The sequence below is a fragment of the Pygocentrus nattereri genome, chromosome 1 (genome assembly GCF_015220715.1).
Source record: "Pygocentrus nattereri isolate fPygNat1 chromosome 1, fPygNat1.pri, whole genome shotgun sequence".
NCBI classification, from domain to species: Eukaryota; Metazoa; Chordata; class Actinopteri; order Characiformes; family Serrasalmidae; genus Pygocentrus; species Pygocentrus nattereri.
Genome location: NC_051211.1, coordinates 19,956,505 through 19,983,134, shown reverse-complemented (window position 1 = coordinate 19,983,134; position 26,630 = coordinate 19,956,505). Strand labels below are relative to the sequence as shown.

At 39.7% G+C, this 26,630-nt stretch overlaps 1 long non-coding RNA gene across 1 annotated transcript; it reads right to left on the bottom strand.

Moving 5' to 3' along the window:
- Positions 1-19,437: 19,437 nt before the first annotated feature.
- Positions 19,438-26,000, bottom strand: LOC108413131. The gene is made up of 6 exons (XR_005130060.1): positions 25,899-26,000; positions 24,748-24,854; positions 24,541-24,629; positions 21,744-21,828; positions 20,759-20,844; positions 19,438-20,335 (listed from the first exon to the last, which is right to left on the bottom strand). It is a non-coding gene; the product is annotated as an uncharacterized LOC108413131 (long non-coding RNA).
- Between the last annotated feature and the right edge of the window lie 630 nt (positions 26,001-26,630).

Genomic DNA, 26,630 nt, shown 5'->3' with positions numbered 1-26,630 from the left:
TTAAACACGTACAGTGTATGAGTCTACGTACCTCTGTACACAGCCCGGTACCGTTTCTGGGAGAGAATTGAATAACAAAATGTAACTTTCAAAGTTAACTCATTCTTTTAGTCGTGTGTGTTCACTGTGCTGTACTTAACAGCACTGCAGCACTGAGATCTGCTTTATCACTGTAAAAGTATCACAACTGAAGGCAAATTTAAAACACACAGTCTTTAGTTAGGCAATTGTTTCTCGAGCTGTATTAAACGTTATTGGACCTACATCTGTGTCATGGCAGCGGATGTCAGTCCAAACGCCATCCACATGTTGTTCAGTGATTAGATGTTCTAGTGTGACATTAACAGCTGGATGCTGCAGGCTTGTTGGATGAAAAGGATCAGCTAAAACATGTTTGTCCTAAAAAGAAAATCAAAGAAAACAATTAAGAACCATTTACATATGTGGTGTTAAGCCTGTTATTGTTTATGAAAACACATCATGACATTAGAATTAATACACATAAACATTAATATAATAAAAAGTAAGAAGAGTGTGTTTTCTGTAGTAATGTTATTGGTATGTTGGTGTTAGAAGTATAGAAGAATACAGGTAGAAGCATACAGGTTGGGTTCCTGACTTCTTGGTGCCCTCCAGCTATTGTACGGATTTGTTCAATTGGTGTTTCAACTCAAGAAGTTAGTAAAAGTCTTGCTTTAAAGTTTTGAGTTTATTCAAATAGTAAGTCAACAAAATGTAAAACAGAGTTTAATTCTGTGAACTCACTATTAGAAGTTCAATTACCTCAAAGTTTTAAGGAGGGCTGGTAACTAACTTTTTAAAATTAAAACAGCATTTTTTCCCATTGTAGCTCTCGATTTGATTTTATTTAATTTAATGAAAGTTTTATTAAATTAATTTACCTTGATGATAGATTGAACAAACATGAATTGAATTTAACAAATGTTTGAATAGAGCGATTTGACTTTATGAAAACTAGATTAAGGGTTCTTTTAAATAATACATTTAAATTCACTTTACCAAGGCCAGATTAAACTGATTTACTTTAATAAAGGATTAATTAAACTGACTTACCTTGATAAAGAACATATTAGATTGAATTAGTTTAATGAGCAATGTGTTAAAGTACTATTAAAGTACCATAATGCATGATTATTAAACTGATTTAATTTACTGAAGGATTGATTAAAAATGTATTTAAATCAATGGCAGATGTATGAAACTGTTCTGGGTTGAGGGGGGATTGATTGAACTGGTTTAGCTGACCAAACTGAATTTCATGAATATTTGATTACACTGATTTAACTTTATGAAGGATTAATTCAACAAATACACACCCAAATTAGCCTAAGCATAGACTAGAAGGAGTTTCCCATGCTAATCCAGCACTGGTACTGCATTTTAGCTGAAGGCAAGGCTTGATTCATGTCTAGGAACCCAGCCGGCCACTAATGTACAGATTATTTATTCTGATGGTGCACTCTGAATAAATGGCTGTTTGGTGCTCAGATACATACACTATATTGACAAAGCACTTCTTGTAAGTCGCTCTGGATAAGAGCGTCTGCTAAATGCTGTAAATGTAAATGTAAAAGAATTCAGTCACCCATGCAAATCACTGAATTCAGGTGTTCCAATCACTTCCATGGCCACAGGTGTATAAAACCAAGCCCCTAGGGCTGCAGACTGCTTCTATAGACATTAGAGAAAGAATGGGTCGCTCTCAGGAGCTCAGTGAATTCCTGCATGGTACCGTGATCAGACGCCACCTGTGTAACAAGTCCAGTCGTGATATTCCCTCACTACTAAATATTCCACAGTCAACTGTCAGTGGTATTATAACAAAGTGCAAGCGATTGGGAACGACAGCAACTCAGCCACGAAGTGGTCAGCCACATAAAATGACAGAGCGGTGTCAGCGGATGCTGAGACGCATAGCGTGCAGAGGTCGCCAACTTTCTGCAGAGTCAATCACTGCAGACCCCCATGTGGCCGTCAGATTAGCTCAAGTACAGTGCATAGAGAGCTTCATGGAATAAGTTTCCATGGCTGAGCAGCTGCATCCAAGCCTTAAATCACCAAGCACGATGCAAAGCAGTGGTGTAAAGCGCCACCACTGGACTCTAGAGCAGTGGAGACGTGTTCTCTGGAGTGATGAATCATGCTTCTTGGTCTGGCAATCCGATGGATGAGTCTGGGTTTGGCGGTTGCCAGGTCTGCACTGTGCCAAGTGTAAAGTTTGGTGGAGGGGGGATTATGGTGTGGGTTGTTTTTCAGAAGTTGCGCTCGGCTCCTTAATTCCAATGAAAAGAATTCTTAATGCTTCAGCAAAGATTTTGGCCAATTTTATGCCCAACTTTGTGGGAACAGTGTGGGGACGGCCTCTTCCTGTTCCAACGTGACTGCGCACCAGTGCACAAAGCAAGTCCTTAAAGAAATGGATGAGTGAGTTTGGTGTGGAAGAACTTGACTGGCCTGACCTCAATCCGACAGAACACCTTTGGGATGAATTAGAGTGGAGACTGTGAGCCAGGCCTTCGTCTACGTCCAACATCAGTGTCTGACCTTACAAATGCGCTTCTGGAAGAACGGTCAAAAATTCCCATAAACACACTCCTAACCCTTGTGGAAAAGCCTTCCTAGAAGATTTGAAGCTTTTATAGCTGCAAAGGGTGGGCCGATATAACCCTATAGATTAAGAAGGGGATACCACTCAAATTCATTTGCGTGTGAAGGCAGATGAGTGAATACTTTTGGCAATATAGTGTAGCTTTTCATCATCGTTTAAGTTCATATGAACATTTAGACAGCATGTATGGCTTACCGGGTCATACCAGGTTGCTATACAGTCCTCATTCTTCAAGTGTGTGAGAAATTCAGGTGGGACTGTGTATGTACACCATCCAGGAAAACAAAACTCCTCATGAGTAACGTTGCAAATCTGAAACAAAGTAACCCAGTCAGAATCATGTAAAGATACACAAGCGAATACAGAGCGGGAATCAAGTTCAGCTCAGCACTTACATCAAGGTTTTGTTCGTGAGAAAGCTTGGAACATGCAGGCTGCAGATCAGTGTTGAACCCAACAGCTTGGGATTTGAGAAGAACCGTTGACCACAACAGCAGCGTCAGCACCACATGACTCATCTTTGAACTGCAACACACCATTGTTATTACTGAACTTGTCCAACATCTGCTGCTGGCTCTGACATCAGTAAGTGCTGCTTTTTTTCCCTAAATGTAAGCCAATGAGCTGGCTGTTGCTCCCTGCAGGAATCTGTGGCGAACATCATGGTTGGTTGGTGTAGTGGGTAACACCTCTGCCTTCTATGCTGTAGACTGGGGTTCAATCCCCTGTTTGGACAAGCCCCCTACACTATACCAATAAGAGTCCTTGGGCAAGACTCCTAACACTACCTTTGCCTACCTGTGTTAAATGATCAAATTGTAAGTTGCTCTGGATAAGAGCGTCTGCCAAAAGCTGTAAATATAAATCATAGAGACCTTAAAGTGACCATTCTGAAATGGTCAAGTACAAAATAGTCCTTAATCAAGGGTTCAAAAGTTCAAACAGAGCATGCTTTAAAAAATAATCATTAGGGTTGGAGCTACGCTCCTCAGAGTGGTGCATCTCCGGGACCTCTGTCCTAAAGTTATGAATACCTATAAATGTGTTTTACTTTGAAGAGCCAGAAGATAACTTTGTAGAACTGCGTGCGGACTCTATTTTAACAGAGATAACATATTTATTTATACATCTGTAAGATCTCACCATACTTTCTCAGCAGCGGTAAAAGAAAATCCAAACCCACCTTTTTTCAGGTCCTTTGTGCAGTAGAGTCTGTGTGTGAACGAAGATGGCATGAACGAGCTGCTAGACAAAACCAGGCGCGGACAGGACAGAAATGCCGCTTGTTGTCCTGCAAACACTGTCAGCGCTGAGTGCACTGATCTTCCGCCACTGCTCCCCTAAAACAGCCACAGAGGAGAGAGTGCGGGGCAGACAGAAGAGCTCTGAGTCCAGTCAAACCGGAACGGCACACTTCTTTCGGTCGAGCTGACGCGATGACGCGCATATAAAATTAAGAACCCCGCTTTCTCAGAAGAACTCAGAGACAAGACCAATCAGAAGCTCCAGTAGCGGGCGAACCAATCAGAAGCCCCCTTGGGCGGGGCATAAAGCTGTCGGTGATCAGCTGATTTTTTACAGCCATACGCCGTCACTGTTTATGTGAATGCACCGTGTGAGTTTATTAAATGTCAGTTTGAATATTTTCACTCCCACTATTAAACTGCTTCGTTTGGGGCGGAAATATCAAACGTTTTTCTTTACTTAAGTCTGTTTAGGCGTGGGGGTTTCCTGCCTTCTGCCCAATGAGCGCTGCTATGGCTCCAGCAGCCCTGCCTCACAATGACACGTCCAATTCAACCTCACCTCCAATTCAAAACCGAGAAAGCAGAAAAAGTGCCTTTTGGTTGCTGAGGTGAAGATCAGGTTTAGGTTTAGTGTGTAGTTGTGGTATTACTTCACTACAGCAACGCCGATCTGAAAATAAGTCCCACTGCGGCGCTGAACCTCGACGGATGGATGGATAACACTTTAAGATAAATCCAACAGCACTGTACTATACTGTATATTAAAAGTATACCGTGTTTATTTATAATATAAAATATCTAAAAACTGGCCGATAATTCCAGTGAAAATCACTGAACCGTAGCGACTTTCGCAGGAACTGTGTGGAATTCTGGCGAAGATTAATGAGCCTCACTGACAGTAAGGCCTTCGGTTCAGTTAGACATCGGCTTAAATGGTGTTTTGTTCTTTCATGTGATGTTACAACAACAACAACAACCATCATCATCATCATCATCAACAACTTTATTTGCACTTTTCATACATAAAAATAAAGCGCAACGTTCTTTACGACGTGGAAGGCGAACAAAACCCAGCATATGTAAAGAAACTAAAACAGAAAATAAAACCACTGAAAGGGCAGAAATAGTAAGAATGTCCAAAAAAAGTAATATAGTTGTAAAAACAAATAATAAAATAATAATAAAGTAGCAATAAATGAAGTAGTGAATGAATGAAAGGAAAAAAACAAAGAAGTGTGGCTCAGAAAATAACACTGAAAAGGTTGTGGTTGTGGTTTAAACTGTTTCCTGCTTGTCTCATGTGAGGGAGTCTGTTTGTTGTGACGCATCATTAGCTAATTCCAGCCAGCACTGCTCAGACCTAGAGAACAGCACAGTCATCCAAACAGAAGAAAACCAAAGTGTGAGTCTAGACTCACATTAATGCAGCACCTGGCTTTGGCAGCGTTTCTTAGATGTCTGGTCCTGTAGAAACGTTTTGAAAAGGGTTCTACACACCAAAAACGGGTTCTTGTTCTTGTACGATGTCAAGTCTATAACAATAGAAGAACCTACTTGGAGCTATAGAGCTCTCACAATCGGTCAAGCAAACATTTAATTATAGCTGACCAACAGCAGTTATTCTTTTATGAAGAACATCAGCATGAACCCCAAAACAATCATCGAGCAGCTGTGTAACTGCGCTGCTGTGTCTACAGGTAAATTCAGCAAAGGAACCAGAGATATGAAATTAGGTGCTGTAAAAGGAGCTGTAGCTGGAACGGTGTCATTCTGGCTCCTTCAGTGAGTCGAGAATTTCAAAATCAGAGGTAGCTCACTTTGACCAGACATTCTGTAAATGTTACCAGGAAAGTTAATGGGATGGTTTGTACTGAAGTTACCAGGCTGAGAGAACTTCAGCTTAACAGTCCAGTTCAAAAAGACTTCCAGTACTTATTAACCACATCAGCCTCTTACCTCCATGACTTGGTCGTCCAGTGATGAGGATACAATGATAGGTCGGCACGAGATTTTGTGGCCATTACAGACGTCATCAGGCCCATGCTCATCTTTTGTTTGAACACCATGCCTTTGCTCTGTAACACTGAGTTATAAACTACAAGCATATTTTGTCTAGTTAATGTAATTTGCATAGCTGCTTTGTGCAGGTTTGTTATAGTGGAAATCACCACTTTGTAGCTTCATTCATTTGTCATTTTATCAGAAACACCAACCACAGGTTTACTTTGTAGACGTAATGCTGTTGCTGCACAATCTATTAGCCCCCCTCTACCCTGTCCAGGAAACGCCCACTACTGACTAGATGGCAATTGGTGAAAATGGTGGATCATTTTCAGACTTTCAAATACAAAAGGCTTTGATTCAGACATCTTATCCATTCACAGTAATGGGTTTTAAATACATATAGGACTCAAAAAGTATCAAAAAATATATTTTTGATGTAGCTGATTAATGCTAATACCACAGATTAATTGTTCACAAAGTAACAAGCACTCCTGCTGTTCTGCTGAGCTGAATAGCCCCAGTTTTTTCCATAATAGAGATCAAAATGATGGTTTCTTCATACTGGCAGAATGTAAAACCCAAAGCACATCTGCAACCAATCATTCACAAAAAACAACATAATAAATACATTTAAACAACGTATAAAACATCAAATTTGGCTCTGACAGTTCAAGTAGGTGTTTTTGTGTAGCGACCCTGAGAGTGGCTTGAACACTGTAGGTTGGAGATGAAGACAGTTTGTTTGCAGTGAGAGACAGCAACAGTACTGTAGCTATTCAAAATAGTGCATCCATCTTTTTAGAGAGAAACTTGCACTGAAGATTCTAACAGGAGAAGAGCAATAGTTCTTGAAGACCCTGTTACTTTCTAGACAGGTCTGAGGACACCACTCTGAAGAAGGAAAGAGAGAAAAAAGAGAACGGGCAAGATTGATTAATGTAATTATAGCACAATCCATTCTGTGAAAACACAAACAGCAGTTACAGTACTTAACACAAAAAAACCTAACAGAAATTTACAGAGTAGCCTCCAAGTATATCACATCTATCAGGATTTCATTTGTCCACTATTTCCACCCGACTGCCACATTAACACTTCCATCCTTCTAATCTTGAAACCAACCAGTCCCAGCTGTGCCCCTCCCCCCCCCCCCCCCAAAAAAAGCTCTCGCTGACATTATGTTCTCCTTAAAGAGATGCTAACATCCATACAACTACCCAAACTCACCTTAGCTGCCTTGCAGGTTTCTCTCTCTTGAGTAAAATACAGTGAACACTTGGATGTTAACAAAGTTGTTATTTTTTCTATCTACCACAGTATATAGGAGTTTAAATTACATAATGTATATGAACTTAGAGTGCAGACTTTTAGCATTAATTTGAAGGTATTTACATCCAAACTGGGGGAGCAGTGTAGTAATTACAACTATTTTCGTACATATTCCCATTTTTACGGGGTACAAATTAATGGGACAAACTAAAAATCATTTTTGTCTTTTGTCATTTTTAACAATTGGTGGCAACTCTGTTGCAGTCAATGGCCTCTATTCATTAAAGCTGCGTGAACAAGAGCTCAGATTTTACCACCTTAATTGAGGTATGAACAGAGGTTTGACATAAGTGGAGATTTGGCCACAACTGAATCAGCTTCAGTGTGTGAAATAAAACACCAGTCTATCAGTTTCAATTTACATCAATTTACATACACTCAGTGGCGCCAGTGCTGGTATGCAGAGTTTGAGGTCCAGCAGCACTGCTCCCCCCCCCCCCACCCCCCACCCACTGACCAAATTTTATAGTGCTAAAATCACAAGGACTGACTATTTTCTGAACAAACGCTGTATTAATGCAGTATATGCTTCTGCACTACCTGTGTTTTGTATCATTTATTTTGTGTGTGTTGTCAATCAGATAAAACAAAAGCACAGTGTAATGTGTCTTTAAATGGAACACTGTCAAGATTGGCTCCTCCCACTCCATGTTTGTTTTGGTTTTGTTACTCCGCCCTTGATTGTGTTCACCTGTCCCTCATTGTCCTGTGTATTTAAGCCCTGTGTTTGGCCCTTGTGTTTGCCAGTCTTGGTATGAATGTATTGGTCTCTGTTTCATGTCCTTGCTCTGTCTTTCTGTTTGCTTCGTTAGACTCTGTTTGCTGTTAGTTCTGTTGTGGTTTGTGTCATGTCTGAACCCCATTCTATCCGTGTCAGCTATATGACCTTGGACCGTTATGACCCTGATTCTGGATTTGCACTTAATAAATCTCGCTTATCTCAGCATGTGCGTCCGCCTCCTCGCTCCCCCTTACAAACACAGAATAGTTGCAGCATTTGTTTACACCAATAGACGTGTAAATAAAAAGCACATTCAAGTTTATATTTTGGATTGCCATGTGAACAAACTATTAGTATTACTGTCATTTTAAAAGTTTTATTCTTATTAATGGTTTTATAGATTATACTGATTTATAGATTAAACTTCACATTTGCCCTTAAGGTGAGGGCATGAGTATGTCTCATCTGTCCAGCTCTGCCTTTAAGGGGAGAGCTTTTGGCAATTGGCAGAAAAGCCTCCCAACCGCCATCCATATTTTAAAGTAGTATTGACTCCACACACCTGGTCTTGACTCCAGGCTTTAGAGTTTACAGTCCTGTTTCAAAACATTTTATGAAATTATGAAAATAATGTATGTTATGCACATCTCCACTGAGAAAAAGGAGCACAGTTGGACTTTAAAAACAATTGTTGTAGTAAGCACATTTTTTCTGTGTATATAACAGTTTTCACTGTTTACTCTGTGCTACCACTCTCTTGTAAAGTCGTTTTATTTTTCTCTCATATTGCTTAGCCTATTTCACAGAAAGTCCACTGTGAGTTGTGAGTGTTTTCTTTTTATCTCAGCACTTTTAAAACACTTTGTTTTCCACCACAATTTCTCAAGGGAAGGTTATAATGAAATTTCAAATCATTTTTTTTAATACAGCTCTGTAAAACATTGTGAATCATTGCTCACACAAGCCTTTATAATACGGAAATAACATTCGTTCATTATTGTTTTTAATGCAAGTCATCTCATTTTTATAACGGTAAAAATGCCTCGTGCAATTTGTTTTCACAAACAAGGGCTGACGTGATAATGTCACGCATGCATGACAGGACATTTTAAGAGGGATGGGATATTTGTGTGAAAGTATGCATGTTGCGAAACACTGATCAGATCAATATTACTCATGCAGTCTGTGTGGTGCTAGTCTAAGTGTTTTTAATTGGGGTGTCTTTAGCTGGGGTGAGTGATATGGCAAAAATATTTCAAAATATGTTTCATAAAATGAACCAGCAGTAAAAATGAACATCATTAACGACAGTGAACATGCAGAAGGTGCCGCTTGTCGTGAGCCACTGTCTGTTTTGTCATTGTGCTCTTACAGCCACATTCTGTGACTGTAGTTCATTTTCGGCCTTGAAACCCTTTAAAAATGTACTTTTTTCTTTGGCATTCATCAACAAAGTATTCATGAAAGTAAGCGCTTCAGATGTTATTTCCCCATGTTATGCTGTCAAACCACGTACTAAACCTGTGTGAGCTCTTTTTTCTGAAATATACAGCATTTTTTGCAACCCTGCATGGTACCAATTTTTAGGGTAATATATAAATGCCATTTAATAGCTTGTATTAGTTGAATTCACTATTTTCTAACACTTATGAAATGCTTTTTGAACTTCTTATTTATTTGAGAAGTCCAAAGTTTTTGTGTGGTTTCTATATTTCTTATAGATATTACTTCAGAGCCCTTGTGTTAGTGTGTTATCTATGTACTTTGAATTCTAAGCGTCTTTGGGTCCTTGATAAAGCGCTATATAAAAATAAAGAATTATAATTATTTATGTTTTTTATTTTAAAAAATTATTTTGTATTAGTAATCTTAACTAATAACTCGCACTACAGAGTCAAAGTGTACTAATCACTACTTTCTGTTTATATTAACATTTAACAAACTCTTCCAACTATTTTAGAATTGAGGTTTGTAAAAAAAGGTTAGGAAAGCAACAATTTGTGCTCAACACAAAACTGACTATGTTACTGGTGTAAAATACATGTGTTTTTTCATGGCTTTTGTGATATAACTTTGTAAATAATTCAAGAAATATCTGGGTTGGGCCAATATGTTTTCCTGTTAATCATGTGCGACTTCTTTTAAACACAAAAGTAAAAAAGGAGTGCAATGAACATTTTTTTAAAATGCAAATAGGTCAAAGTCCACAGTGTTTCAGCCCCTGTCACTATAGTCTCAGAATGTACCTGACAAACATACCTGAGTATTGTCATGCGATGCCATTAGATCACACAGAGAACAAGGACCACCAAAACAAGAACAGCTCCTCCTGCAGACAGCATGATGCAGCTCACAGTCGGATTTCTCGGCTGGGCTGATAAAACACATAAAAGAGGTCATAAAACCCAAATACAAAGAGATTATAATGAGGTTTTAAAGTGAGTAAAGAGAATCTGCTTTATAGTGATTCTTCTGTTGTTGCAGCCTCAACCTTCTCAACACATTTCATCACACACACACACACACACACACAAATTACGGAAGTATTAGAGAGACATCACACATTTACTATGACACACTTCTGAGGTCAGGATAAAGTCATTTACATCTTTAAAAGTCAAGCACATTTCATTACATTCACTAAACCAAATCTCTTATTCCACTCTACTGATATTGGTGTAAGGTTAGAGGGGTCCTCTCAGTGTTTCAGTAAATTGTGTAATTGTTTAGCTGAAGAACTGAACTATGAATTACAACTATGACACTACTCACCAGAGTTTTTCAGAGACAGACTGGTTTCAGCCACAGCTTAAAAAGACAAGACATATATTTATATAACTGTTATTAATATATTAATAAAACTGTTTACACAGAACTAAATACAAACTATAAATATTTATTACTCACCAGAAATTGTGCTTGACACAGTGTTCTTAGCTAAAAAAAAAAAATAATAATATTACATAGTTTGTACTTAGCAATATTTGTCCATTACAGCTGAGGAGCTGAATTATGAAGCTATGGAGTGTTATAGTGAATATCACCAACTGGTCACAGTGGATAATCATAGACAGCATTTTATTCCCAATAACAATGTTAATGTTACTGGCAATAGCTAAATAAATAGTTCTAGTAGCTTTGTTGTTATTTGGTAACCTTGTCGTCAGTGGAAACCAGATGGGTAGAACACTTTCACCAAATCAGACTGTGTGATGAGTGCTAACTGTTGAATAAAGCTAAAACCTAAACAAAGAGGTGCAGGTACATACCTCTGAAAACAGCTCGGTACTGACGGAGGTTGGCCTGTAGTACAGAAATCGATTTATTAATCTAAACATTCTGTTAAAAACAACAGAAACAGAGTGTTTTATAACTCATGTTGCATTAAAATGGACTTGTGTGTAGTTTAAAAACAGAAATATGAATGAACTCACCTGGGTATCATGGCAGCGGATTTCAATCCAAAGTCCGTCAACATGTTTCTCGGTGACCAGACTTTCTGGAGTCACTTCTACAACTGGATACTGCAATTTTGTTGGCTCAGAAGGATCAGCCAAGGACCCCCCAACCTGACAAGAAAAGCCCAAATTATTTAGCTGGTGAGTCTGGAAAGTAAGATAACACACTCACACATACACAATCAGAATTTATTTCTATTAGGGCCAGTGTTGTTGACCAAGATTAAGCCTAAGCCTTCAACGAAAAGAATTTAAAAAGGTGATTTGCCACTGCCCAAATCTAGGCTCAATCCATGTCCAGGAACCACCAATATCTTATTAATTTATTCTAATGTTGGTATTTTTCAAGATTTGCTGCCCAAATAAACAGACTTAAATATAATTTTCTAAGGAGACATTTGCAATGCATTTAGACAGCATGTGTGTTCTCACCGTCGCATGCCAGGCCGCCTCACATTGCTTATTCTTCAAGTGTTTGAGGAATGCATTAGGGATTAAATATGTACAACGTCCAGAAGAGCAAAATTCTTCATAAGGCTGAGAGATATTCTCCACAAGAGGATTCTGAAAACACATCAACTACACATGTAAACAGAAACGTACACAAACCTCCTAGAAAATAAACTTTGAGTAACCAAACAAAGAAACAGTGGTTTTGGTTTAATCCAGGCTTTGTGTTCTGAAGTTTCTTACTTGCTGTAGATGGGTGTTAATCCCAACAGCTGCAGATATGAGAGCTCCAGCAGCCATCAGCAACACCAACCCCTGTTGAATCATCCCAGCCAAGACCTGTAACACACATGGAAATAATAACCATTACTATTACTAAAAAGATTCAACTGCTAAACTACAGTGGCTTGAAGGCCACGATTTGTTTTTTAAAAGGAAAAAAATGAAAGGAAATCAAAGCAATCAAAGCAAACAGCTGAAAAAACAGAAAGGGCATCTCTAAATAAAAGCTGATATTGTCAGATAAAATGAAATACCTAAAACCAGAGAAAGATAACTTTACAAAAGGTAAAACATGTTTTAACATAAATTAAAGCAAGATGTCTTCAAATAAAAACAAAATATCATTTAAAAAAGCTCTGACTGCTATAATGCTCTTCAAACTAACTTTTGTTGTTACTAACATCTTTCCACAGAAAGACGGCATCTTTCAGTTAGCTCTCCACAGCAAGGAGACTTTCCTTTCTGCACTAATTTTTAGATGATTCTCTATTTTTTAGACCTTTCGATTTTTATTTAAACCATCTTTCATTTAAATTTGTCTTCTTGTAAGTAAAGCTGTTGTTATTAAAATATTTCTTGTTCTATTGAAATATGACTGCTTCTATTAAAAACGGTCAGCTTTCAGATGTATACTTATGTAAAGATATCTTGCTTTTTGTTGAAGAACGTCTTATTTTATTTGAAGATGTGTTTTTAATTGAGGATATCTTCTATTTAAATATCTTTTGGTTTTAATTAAAGATGTCCTGCTTTGTTTTAGAGATGCCTGCTTCAATACTTTTTAAATGTTTGCATTTATTTCAATTGGGAATTCCCTCTCTTTTCTAAAGTAGTATTGCGTTTCAAGGTCACCATAAGATACCATAGATGACAAACCAGTGCCCCAGTGTCAATTCACTTTTCTTTTTGTTGTGGTTTGAAACCAGATTAACTTAGAAACCAGATAAACTGTGAGCAAAAAAGAATGTTTAAATGATGCATTAAGCATGAGTTTTGCTGTTGTAACAGCAAGTTTTTCTTTTTTTTTTAGTTTTTTTGTAGTTTTTCTTAACTTATGCTTCCTTACGTAAAGTAAAAAGATTTATTATCAAAGTTCTCACCCTAAGTAGCTCACATATGTTGGTACAATTTCTAAACTATTCACATGTAATTGTTTTAGTAGCACACTGCGATGGACTAGCGACCTGTCCAGGGTGTATCCTGCCTTCCACCCGATGACCACTGGGACAGGCTCCAGCACCCACCCACAGGTTTTTTCAAGTCATATGAAGTGAGACAACATCAAAGTGAAATACAATGTAGGCTGTTTTTACAAGCAAAATGTGTGTGAAATGTTATTGTTATTTGCATAATATTTTTCCTTATATTATGTTTGTAAATTTAGTAGGAGTGTTTGTATCTTCTTAACGTGTGCTGGACAATGTACCCTGAATGATGGTGCTGACCCTTCACCACCCTCAGTGAAGAAAGAGCATGAGGATGCACCTGCAAGGAACTGCAGAACAGAGGTGGACTTTTGGCAGCTGGTGAGAAATACAGAGGAGAGAGAGAGAGAGAGAACTGACAGAGAGGGATAGTGAAAGGAAGCAGAAAGGGAGGAGAGTCAATACAGAGAGGCTGAGGAGAGAAAGGGCAAGATGAGGGCAAAGAGAAGAAAAACAAGGAGAAGGTGAGCGAGAGCAGAGCTGGAGGCACAGAGAAAGAAAAGAGAATTTGAGCTGAGACAAAGAAAAAGAATGATGTACTTTTGATGTACTATGATGTACAAAGAAAAATGTAAAAAAAAAAGTCTCTTAATCTTTAAGACATACTTGTTGAAAAAAAAATGAAATGAAACAACTGCAGTCCACTGTTACACTGTTATGATTACATTTTGTGAGAAACCAGGAGTGTTTGTGTATGTGTTGATGCAGTCATGGTGTACATTTTGATTTTTTGATGACTTCCCTGCCAATATTCACAAATTAGTCACAAAATAGAATCGGTATAGCCTTGTTCTTGTCTTGTAATTACGAGATTGGCTCAATTTATTTATTTTTTATTGTACCCGATGCTGTCCTTTGATATTTAGTCAATAATATGAGATTGCTTCCTAATATGACAGCAGTAAATATGTAGATGTATGTCTGTAAGAACAAAGTATCTGTGTGTGTGTATATATACATATAAACACACACACAGACACATACATACACTGCTTAAAAAAAAGGGAACACTCAAATAACGCATCCTAGATCTGAATGAATGAAATATTCTCATTGAATACTTTGTTCTGTACAAAGTTGAATGTGCTGACAACAAAATCACTCAAAAATTATCCATGGAAATCAAATTTATTAACCAATGGAGGCCTGGATTTGGAGTCACACACAAAATTAAAGTGGAAAAACACTACAGGCTGATCCAACTTTGATGTAACGTCCTTAAACCAAGTCAAAATGAGGCTCAGTGTTGTGTGTGGCCTCCACGTGCCTGTATGACCTCCCTACAATGTCTGGGCATGCTCCTGATGAGGTGGTGGATGGTCTCCTGAGGGATCTCCTCCCAGACCTGGACTAAAGCATCCGCCAACTCCTGGACAGTCTGTGGTGCAATGTGGCGTTGGTGGATGGAGCGAGACATGATGTCCCAGATGTGCTCAATCGGATTCATGTCTGGGGAACGGGCGGGCCAGTCCATAGCTTCAATGCCTTCATCTTGCAGGAACTGCTGCGACACTCCAGCCACATGAGGTCTAGCATTGTCCTGCATTAGGAGGAACCCAGGGCCAACCGCACCAGCATATGGTCTCACAAGGGGTCTGAGGATGTCATCTCGGTACCTAATGGCAGTCAGGCTACCTCTGGCGAGCACATGGAGGTCTGTGCGGCCCTCCAAAGAAATGCCACCCTACACCATTACTGACCCACTGCCAAATCGGTCATGCTGAAGGATGTTGCAGGCAGCAGATCGCTCTCCACGGCGTCTCCAGACTCTGTCACGTCTGTCACATGTGCTCAGTGTGAACCTGCTTTCATCTGTGAAGAGCACAGGGCGCCAGTGGCGAATTTGCCAATCCTGGTGTTCTCTGGCAAATGCCAAGCGTCCTGCACGGTGTTGGGCTGTGAGCACAACCCCCATCTGTGGATGTCGGGCCCTCATACCATCCTCATGGAGTCAGTTTCTAACCGTTTGTGCAGATACATGCACATTTGTGGCCTGCTGGAGGTCATTTTGCAGGGCTCTGGCAGTGCTACTCCTGTTCCTCCTTGCACAAAGGCGGAGGTAGCAGTCCTGCTGCTGGGTTGTTGCCCTCCTACGGCCTCCTCCATGTCTCCTGGTGTACTGGCCTGTCTCCTGGTAGCACCTCCAGCCTCTGGACACTACGCTGACAGACACAGCAAACCTTCTTGCCACAGCTCACATTCATGTGCCATCCTGGATGAGCTGCACTACCTGAGCCACTTGTGTGGGTTGTAGAGTCCGTCTCCTGCTACCACGAGTGTGAAAGCACCACCAACATTTAAAAGTGACCAAAACATCAGCCAGAAAGCAGAAAGGTACTGAGAAGTGGTCTGTGGTCCCCACCTGCAGAACCACTCCTTTATTGAGTGTGTCTTGCTAATTGCCAATGATTTCCACCTGTTGTCTGTTCCATTTGCACAACAGCTGTGAAACTGATTGTCAATCAGTGTTGCTTCCTAAGTGGACAGTTTGATTTCACAGAAGTTTGATGTACTTGGAGTTATATTGTGTTGTTTAAGTGTTCCCTTTATTTTTTTGAGCAGTGTATATACACTCACTGGCCACTTTATTTGGTACACCTTTCAGTTGCTTATTAACACAAATAGCTAATCAACCAATCACACGGCCGCAGCTCAATGCATTTAGGCATGTAGAGGCGGTCAAGACAACTTGCTGAAGTGCAGACCAAGCATCAGAATGGGGGAAGAAAGGGGATATCAGTGACTTTGAACATGGCGTGGTTGTTGGTGCCAGACGGGCTGGTCTGAGTATTTTAGAAACTGCTGATCTACTGGGATTTTCATGTAGAGCCATCTCTAGGGTTTACAGAGAACGGTCCGAAAAAGAGGAAATATCCAGTGAGCGGTCAGTTGTGTGGACGAAAATGCCTTGTTGATGTGAGAGGTCAGAGGAGAATGGGCAGACTGGTTCCAGATGATAGTAGGGCGACAGTAACTCAAATAACCAACCAAAATCTCTGAGGAATGTTTCCAACACCTTGTTGAAAGTCTGCCATGAAGAATTAAGGCAGTTATGAAGGCAAAAGGGGGTCCAACCTTTTACTAGCAAGGTGCACCTAATAAAGTGGCCGGTGAGTGTATATTTCCCTTATCTTTCCCTTATAGCATGGTTTGCACTGTAACGTATTAAAGTCCACTTGCCAAAAAGCCATTTTTTAAATTCCTATATTTACTTCAGAATTTATGTTTTATTGTTGAGAAAAATTAATGCATCAGAAAAAAAGGTGTAGTTTGCACTAGTGGTATGATTTAGCATTTACTGTTATACTGCTTGTTATTTATAATTAATTACAGTTTCTCAATGGGCACATCATTTTTATATTATTACTGTTGATATTTAAAATCTTGCTTCTTTCATTTATCTTCTCGAATTCTTGTTAAAACGTGACTGGCCTGTTGAAACACAGATATTTGCTAAGGAATCAGAAGGGAAATAATTTTGGTGCGCTGGTTTATTTTGGTGAGCTGCTAAGTCCTAATGTCCTAAATGAATGGGAGTAAACGGCACTCAACAGCTAAAAACGAAAATAGGTAAAACAGTTTCTAAACATTTTCCCAGAACCTTTCTTTAATTTTAGAAAGTAGAAGGATATATTTCACAAAAAAAACTATGAAATGGCTCGAGTTTAAAAGCTCTTAAAATATATAACAGCGGTGTTAAAATGTCTTATTATATTCCGTATTCAGGAAATGAGTGTGTTCTTCTACATTAAACATGTTTCAGCATTTATACACTATGATGCTCCATATCCGCCCATTCCCTTTGGACTCGCTCGGGATCGAGCGCCTCTGGGGTTGGAGAATCCCGAGGACACTGCAGGGACTGGGAATTCCCCTCTCTACAACTTCTCGGATTGAAGCAACGTTAGCGCGGCTGACGAGAACGTCGCGGGTCAAAGAGCGTTACACTGGCACGCGGACTGTCCGTCGTCCTGTAACGGCCGAGCAGGTCGTACTGGGTCCAATTCAGTACGCACAGCTGAGCACCCGTTCCGCACGCGAGCTGGGAAAGCGCCGGTGTGGCACAGCGATGGTGTGTAATTAGCTTGGCCGACAGCCTGTTCTGCTGAATGAATCCCACCTGCTGCCCCCCCCCCCCCCCAGCTACAGCACCGAGAGAGCAAAGAGGCGGTCCCCCAAACAGCAGCTCAGCAGGCAGGCAGGCAGGCAGGCAGACAGACAGACAGACAGACAGAGAAAGTGATTTACGTCAAAGCGGGTGCGAGTGAAAAGGCGGAGACGTCGCTGAAGGAGCGGAAGAGCGCGTCACCACCGAAAGAGCTTTCGACTGTACGAATGTGTCTCACACACACACACACACCACACATACACACACACACACACCACACATACACACACACCACACATACACACACACCACACACACACCACACATACACACACATACACCACACATACACACACACACACACACACACCACACATACACCACACATACACACACACACCACACACACACACATACACACACATACACCACACATACACACACACCACACACACGCACACGTGGAAATGTAATGAAGTATAAAAATCAGGCGTCACAGCAGAGTTTAGACTCCATTCAACACGAGTATGACCGGGGCAGTATAAGGGTATGACCGGGGCAGTATAAGGGTATGACCGGGGCACTATAAGGGTATGACCGGGGCAGTATAAGGGCATGCCCGGGCATGCAGACAGCCGGGAACACATCGTTTTAGCACATAACGCTGTCAGGCACCGCATCTCAAACATACGCGTCTGTTCAGTGAACTCTGTCAAACCGGGTCAGCGTGAGAAATCTAACGCAGCTCAGAGGGGCTTTTCAGACCAAGCCCACCTGAGCTGCTACGAGCAGCGATGACTTCAGTGAAAGACGATCAGAAAAGTTCCTATGTGAAATTAAAACGAGAGATTTCAGACTCTAACCCACCTTGATCCAATCTGAAAACCAATGGAAGCCACAGCTGAAGAACAACACAGCCGACACGGCGAGTCCAGCGCGCGGTACCTCGTTTACTGTAGCACAGCTCCTGACGTGGAGCTCATGAAGAGAATCGCTGGCTAAGACCTGTGAAAAGTCCCCTCAAAGAGGCCGCCGTAGTGTAAGTTCTCTACCGCCAGATGTGTGTCCGCTCCGCTACTGCCCGAGGTCTAGCAGGAGGTGGGTCACAGTGTGTAGGCATCGGAGATCGAGGGGATCAAAGGGAAAGGTGTTGAGATACACACCTGTGTTGACCTGAAACAGTTCAACAGGGCAGTATGAAGATACAGGTCAGAGACGTCATGGATGAGGTGACCGGTAACTGCTTGAAATGTGAATGAAAATTTCGTCAGGCTCAACATGACGCCTGTTTGCCAAGCCCCGCCCTTCAGAAAAAAGAGCCAATCAGCTGGCTGCTTACGCGGACCCTGAATTAAACCTTTTTTCCCTTCACCCCAAACTTTCACTGGGTCTTACTTGAAGACCCCATTCTGACTTTTTTCGGCTACAGCCGTTTCTCAGTTGCTTCAACACTTCTACTCAATCAGAAGTCATATTCTCAGCACAAGTGGTACTAAATACAAACTTAACACACTTTCTTTGCTAAAAGACACAGCACCTCACTACAAATCACTCACTAAACAACAACCCAAATATAAATATTCATTTATTCATTAAAGTTAAGAAGATCACAGAGTAGTACAATTCTGCTTCTAGGCAGGTTGTCAGAAATACCTTTCAGTGAAACGCATTTCACAACCCCAACCAAAAAGTATTTCACACAAAATATTCAGAAAATATTTTTTTTCCTGTTTTTTTTCTCTTGCTCTCTGTACCTGCACTGTACACTTTATATACAGATCACTGTTTACATCTCTTTTTTTACCAATAGTACTTCTGCATTTACTGTACTGTACTGCAATTCACAGCACATTTCTGTGTATTTATCTGATACACTTGAATACCTGACTATGCACTAACTGTCTATACATCCAATACACCTATAACACTTGCCTCTGCACATCTTGTCTACGTTCGTCACCTGTACCTACTGACTGCACATTTTGTCTGTCTTTTACTGTCTTTTGTCTTTGCACTGTTTACTATGCATCTTTTATTACTGCACTGGAAAAGTAGCCCGATAGTGTTTCGTTATACTGTACTACCCTGTATTGTATAATGACAATAAAGTTGAATTGAATTGAAAATTTAGGAAATATAGTCTTGGTTTCCTTCTTATTATTTGAGGCCTGTGAATGTGTACAGAAAGATTATATTACAATCATTTCATACAATTATTAACAAGTAAAGGGAATTTTTTTTTGAAAATCTTGATTACACACGTCTGAACAATAGTGTACAAAATACAGATAAATGAACGGATTCCGCTAGGCCTTCCTCTGCGACCTTCCATTTCTACCATTACATTAATACTCTCTCTCTTTTGGAAGAGCAGAGGGGCAAACAGTGAGGGACTCTTTTGGTGCTCTCCATTATTTAAGTAAGCACTTCTACCCTGCCCACAGACATAGACACATTACATGATGCACTTTACAGATGAAAGAAATTGATTTCAAAAGTTATAGCAAAGAGACACTCAGTCATGCATGAAATAAAAAGAAATAAATACGGGTCCTTATTGACCCATGTTGTGTATTCGAAGGTGTTTGAAAGGTTTGTGCATCAAAGGGATAATAGTGAGAAACCACCCTGGGGCTCTCAATGCTCAGCACTGTGTTTACAGTGGGTCATTTTACTACATACTGGCTAAAACACACATACAGCATCTTAATACTGAAATACATTCAAATGCAACCTCTACATTTTAAAGAAGCACTTGTTTTGTATTCTGTTTTGTAGGAGCACTCAGCTCCAGCATGTTCCAACAGTGAGTTCCTCCTCTTCTTTGCAGTGCATTGTGGGACAGGATTGACCGCACCCTGCAGCCTGCACACTGTACCCACTGCTCTCACAAACAGAACACCTGTAAGAATGAACATTGAATTTTTTGAGCTGGCACTTGTGTATATATAATATATAATATGAAAGCTTAAAATAAAACATTTTTAAAAATAGTGTTTAATTACAATTGGGACAACATTGAAACAATATATGTGCCATATTGAGCTTTATTTGTGGATTTGTTAAATGTCTTGGTCCTGTGTCCAGGCCTGGTGACCCCCTGCTCTGCATATTTTGGCATTTTCCCTGCTCTACACACCTGATCTGCTTGTTACTTGGTTAATTAGTTGATTCAGGCATTCTTGATGGTGCAACGTGTAAAAATGTACATAGTGTTGGCTTACCAGGACTGCCAGGACTAGGACTGGGAACCCCTGTTCTAAGTTTTGGTATTTTTCTGCAGGTACTTTCCTTTTGCCTTATTGTTTGTGTGGTTTTTTGTTACCTGTGTAAGTCATTTCTGCATGTGGACCCATCCTACTTGAATTCACAAAGTGGACAGTGGAGTCCAAAACAGATCATAAACGAGTCCTGAAAAAGATAATTAAGGCATTCTTCAAGATCTGTAATTTGAAATAAAGGGAAGTCTCAAGAAAAGGAAAGATTTACACACTCATTCAGTACTGCAGTTTTCTTTTTGGTAAATGCAATGTTTTCTGCTGAGTTGCCTAGCTGTGCATTAATGCAATTAGGAGATTTAAACATTAATAATAATTCATTGTCAAAATTAGTTTGCATTTCAGTGCTTTTTATTATGCTTTATTATTATTTATTACTAGACTGAGAAACAGCTTCTTCCCTGAAGCCATAAGTCTCTTAAACTCCAATTAAACGTCACTGCAATGGCACTTCTTGTCCACTTATTTATCTCTGCTGCTGTACTGAATCAGTGGCTCCACTATATCACCCCTACACATGTCACTTTATATGTTACTTCCTACATTACCAGTATTAAGATCTTATAAAGATACTCTTGCCAGTGAGCTTGTGTCGATTTTGGATCATTTAAAAAAGCAATTAATATATGATAGAAGTCATTATTTACTTCAATTGAACACCAATACACACAGGGCAGAAAGGAGAAAAACTACAATCCAACGACTTATAAGGCTGTAACATTGTATAGTTGTCAACTTCTTCCCTTCATTTCTTTTATTAGTTTCCCCCCTGTCCTCAATAATGGAATAATAATGGACAATAATGGAAGTACTTACAGTTATCTCAATATCTAACTACCTAATAAGAATATGTCTGTGATTGTCCAGGTCGTTTCATGGTCTGGTGGTATTAAGTCAATCAAGAGCATAACTAAAGTATGGATAGCCAATCAATCAATCAATTTATGTACACGTATAACCTATGGTCTCACAGATAATTCTACAAGAGGGCAAGCAGAGAGCTCTTTGGTTACCTATGGTAGTCCCACTCACCCAAGTCTTCAGTGTTACACCCAGGAGCCAAAAATGAATCCTAAGTTAATCTTTAATGAAGTAAAATGAGGTCATTCTCCAAGATCTGCAATTTGAAATAAAAAAGAACTTACAGAAGAAGAACATTAGGGTCCATTATGTTTGCGTTATTGCTGTTAAGGGTGCAGCAAACATGGCATGTAAAAACATGAAAATTCAGACAATATTTTTGCATCAAAGCTGTACAATCTGTGTAGTTGTTTCCACTTTAGAAAAGCAAAAGGAGAATGAAGAGATTCTCCATCTCATTTCAGGAGCTCAAACCTTATGAGTGCTTTCACTGGCAGCTGGGTTCTCGGCTGAGTTTCAGCTGATAAAATAACCTTTGCTCCTCTCAGAATGAGCAAATGGTGACACTGGGCTACTTTCCACTTTACTGAAAGTAGCATTAAGAGCTTTGGGGCTTCATTCAGAAGCTGAAACTATGAGCTCTTCCATACGTAACATGAATGATCGCAGCTCAGTTTGAACTCCAGTTGAGCTGCTTTTGGACACTGTAATTCTTTTAGCATTTGTGAAAAAGTTCCAGTTGCTGGGACACAGCCAATCCATCATCTTGGTTGTTGCCATGCCGATGCCAGAGACAACCATAATTGGTCAGTGAGTTTGTGTCTCTAGTGAAAGTTAGAAAAAATCTAACTTAGGGGGAATAAATTAATGTCCCATTTTCAATGCAAGATATCATGTGTTACACACATGCTGCATTTCATTTACTGTTGTCCAGTTAAATTGCATTCTGTGTGTAACAGTCTTTACTGTCAACACAGTCTCAAAGAAACAGGTTACACACATACACAAGTGTCCACACACATTGCATTCTGTATTGCTTTTATTGTGGTCTACTGAGCATGTTATTTGGCATAATATTGTAGTAAATTAAACTAATTTATATACAATGTACAAGTGTACAGTGTTCAAGTGATAATATTTTACATAATATTCATGTTTTTTGGCTGAACTGGTCAGTAAATATGAATTTCACTTAAGTATGTAAGTATATGCACACAAACATACATGGTATAAGAGTATTTATTTCCTCAGATATATTATTCTTTCCTTGTCATCATCTTTGAAATCATTTTGAGCAGTTACATTTGAACTCTTTATGAAGTTCTCTTCCTACAGTCACATAATGTCTCCTCAACGGCCACATGTTGAAGTTGAGGTCTGACACTCTCTTTTGAAGAGCAGACAAGGAAATGATAAAGATAAGCGTTGGTGTTTTCAAGGCTTTAAGTAATTAGTATTACATAATAACTTGAACAAAGTCCACAGACTAAAACATGCTTTTGTCAGATTTATTCAGCAAATTCAGCCATTTCCAAAAATACAGTCCAGAGGGATGGAGATTTAAATGGATTTTAAATTATCATACTAAGCAAATATTTAGTGTAAAGCTTTAATACATAAATCCTACAGATGATTAAGGATACATATAGTCGAGGCATCAACTATAGTGATCACGCTCAGGCGTCAACTATAGTGATCACGCTGAAGTGTCGACTATAGTGATCACGCTCTGGCGTCAGCTATAGCGATCACGCTCTGGCGTCAACTATAGTGATCACGCTCTGGCGTCGACTATAGTGATTATGCTCTGGCGTCGACTATAGCAATCACGCTCTGGCGTCAACTATAGTGATCACGCTGAAGTGTCGACTATAGCAATCACGCTCAGGCGTCGACTATAGCGATCACGCTCAGGCGTCAACTATAGTGATCACGCTGAAGTGTCGACTATAGCAATCACGCTCAGGCGTCGACTATAGCGATCACGCTCAGGCGTCAACTATAGTGATCACGCTGAAGTGTCGACTATAGCAATCACGCTCAGGCGTCGACTATAGCGATCACGCTCAGGCGTCAACTATAGTGATCACGCTGAAGTGTCGACTATAGCAATCACGCTCAGGCGTCGACTATAGCGATCACGCTCAGGCGTCAACTATAGTGATCACGCTCAGGCGTCGACTATAGCGATCTCGCTCAGGCGTCGACTATAGTGATCACGCTCAGGCGTCGACTATAGTGATCACGCTGAAGTGTCGACTATAGCAATCACGCTCAGGCGTCAACTATAGTGATCACGCTCAGGCGTCGACTATAGTGATCACGCTGAAGTGTCGACTATAGCAATCACGCTCAGGCGTCAACTATAGTGATCACGCTCAGGTGTCGACTATAGCAATCACGCTCAGGTGTCGACTATAGCGATCTCGCTCAGGCGTCGACTATAGTGATCACGCTCAGGTGTCGACTATAGCGATCACGCTCAGGCGTCGACTATAGTGATCACGCTCAGGCATTGACTATAGCGATCACGCTCTGGCGTCAACTATAGCGATCACGCTGAAGTGTCGACTATAGTGATCACGCTCAGGCGTCGACTATAGTGATCACGCTCTGGCATCGACTATAGCGATCACGCTCTGGCGTCTACTATAGTGGTGGCACTCTGGCATCAACTACAGTGACTATACAGTACTATAGCTGAACAGTAGTCATGCTCTGGCAGCAACTACAGGAGTCGCACTCTGGTGAGGAAGTGAACTGCTTGCCTCTCCGCCTAAAACAAACTGTTAGGAAGAGGTTTTGAGTCAATCGAAAGATATTAAACTTTTTTTCATAACATATTTATGTTTGCTCTCTGTCAAGCAAAGCAAGTGCCAATTTGCCCATTTAAGATGAAATTACTAATGACAAAGTGTTTAGCCTTAAATTCATGTAAATCAGTAAAAAGGTAAATCAGTACGCTTACCTTTCCTAGCAGCACAGGTTTGGTCTGTACTCTGTTCAGTCTTCTCTTTAAGTATGATTCTCTGTTGAGTTTTGTTTGTTGAGTTTGAGCTTGAGGAAAGTACAAAAATAGGCACTTACCAAAACTGGGCTATTAACAGTTGAGTGGTTGAGTTTAACCATAATTTCAGTTGAGTTCAGTAAATAGATGCACACTATGTACACTAACCTCTCCGCATCAGAGAAGTGTGGACGCCTGTCTTTAATACTGTCATCGCTGTCAGTGCTGTCCTCTGCAATTCTCCCAGGCTCATGTACTGCCATTATAAAGTTTGTCTAGAAAATATGACAAGGCCTATACATGAACATTATAGGTGGCACTTTATATTCAAGGTTATATCCAGTCAGTAATTATTGCGGTGGTTTGGTTCTGTTACAAAGAGCACAAGTGAATATAATTAACTAAACAGACTTCAGTTGTATGCCTTAATAGTAATTTAGTAGAATTACCAGAAGCTGAGTTTCTGTCATCGCACACACTTTACTGAAAGCCCTGATGGTATTTGTACTGCTACTTATAATTAAGTTAGAGTTAATTATTAATTGCAATAAGTTGCTGTCACTTATTCTGAGCAAGCTGTTTGTACTGTCTGGTTGAAATCCAAGAGTACTTATTTTTGTAAGATGAACAAACTCAAAAATACAAGCAATAAGAGGTGAAGTCACCCAGACCCCCTTGCAGGTTGGCTGATTTCTTTATAATAAGCTTCATTTTTGGTCAGATTTTGTAGAGTACCAGTCAAAGTTTGCAATTTCTCGCTTAATGATTTTTCTTCACTTTCATTATTTTCTACATTGTAGATTAATATTGAAGATATCAACATTATGAAGGAACACGGTTCTATACAGAACTATACCAAGCTCTGTGTACCAACCCAAGCTCCACACAACACAACTGATGATCTCAAACATTAAGAAGACAACCAATTAACTGCTGACAAGGCACACCTGTTAATTAAAATCATTCCAGGTGACCTCATAAGGCTCATTGAGAGAATGCTAGGAGTGTACAAAGCTGTAAACAAAGCAAAAGGTGGTGACTTTGAAGAATGTAAAGTATAAAACATATTCTAGTTGAATAATTTAGAAAATAATAACAATAAAGAAAAAACTTTAAATGAGAAGGTGTGCCCAAACTTTTCACTGGCACTGTACTTCACACAAATAACACTCTCTCACTCTCTCTCTCTCTCACTCTCTCTTTCTCTCTCTGTCATATATGTTACTGTCATATAAGTTCTCTCGTGCACATATTTCTAACTCATTCATGAAATTCTATTGAAACTCTATGGCTTTAAAAAGTGAAAAAATGCTACTTACGTCAGATTTTCCTGTCATAAAACTCAAAAGGAAGGAAAAGACAAGTTGAGCAACCAATTTGAAAGGACAGAGAACAAACAGGAACTCAGCCCAAAACACCTACAACCTCAAACCAGAGAATCTGCTTAGCAACAGCCTCTCATTGGCTATTGATGAAAACAATGATGAAAACCTAAAGAAATCTGTCTCAGGCTTTGATAGGCCTGAAAACAAGAAGCACTCCTACTCTAAGAAGCTTTGTGAATATAAGCCTGTATAAAAAGATCTGAATTGCAACGGTCTCTGATTGGCTGTTAATCAAATAAATCCTTGCGTTGAACAAAAATATCAAAACATTTATGCAATCTATGTGAAGAATTTATTTAATAATTATATTAGCCATCTCATTAATACATTACTTTTAAGTTAATTATTTATTTTGTAAAAAATATTTATCAACATTTCACTTTTAAAACTACAGCAGTTGGTCTCCTCAGTTCTTTTAGAAGTTTTGTTAAAGAACAGGTGAAGCAGCGTAGTGGTAAACATGATAAATGTTTTAATGATTTGCACATCAGTGCATTCTGTTTTTTTATCTACATTTTGCACGACGTCCCAAGTTTTTGGAAATGGGGTTTAACATCACACCTCTCTTGCTTACACATGTATTGCAAGCCTTGCTTGTTATGAACTGCCCTTTGTGAAAACATAGCCCCAGAAGTGACTCCCCTTTTCATGGATGGTTAACACATT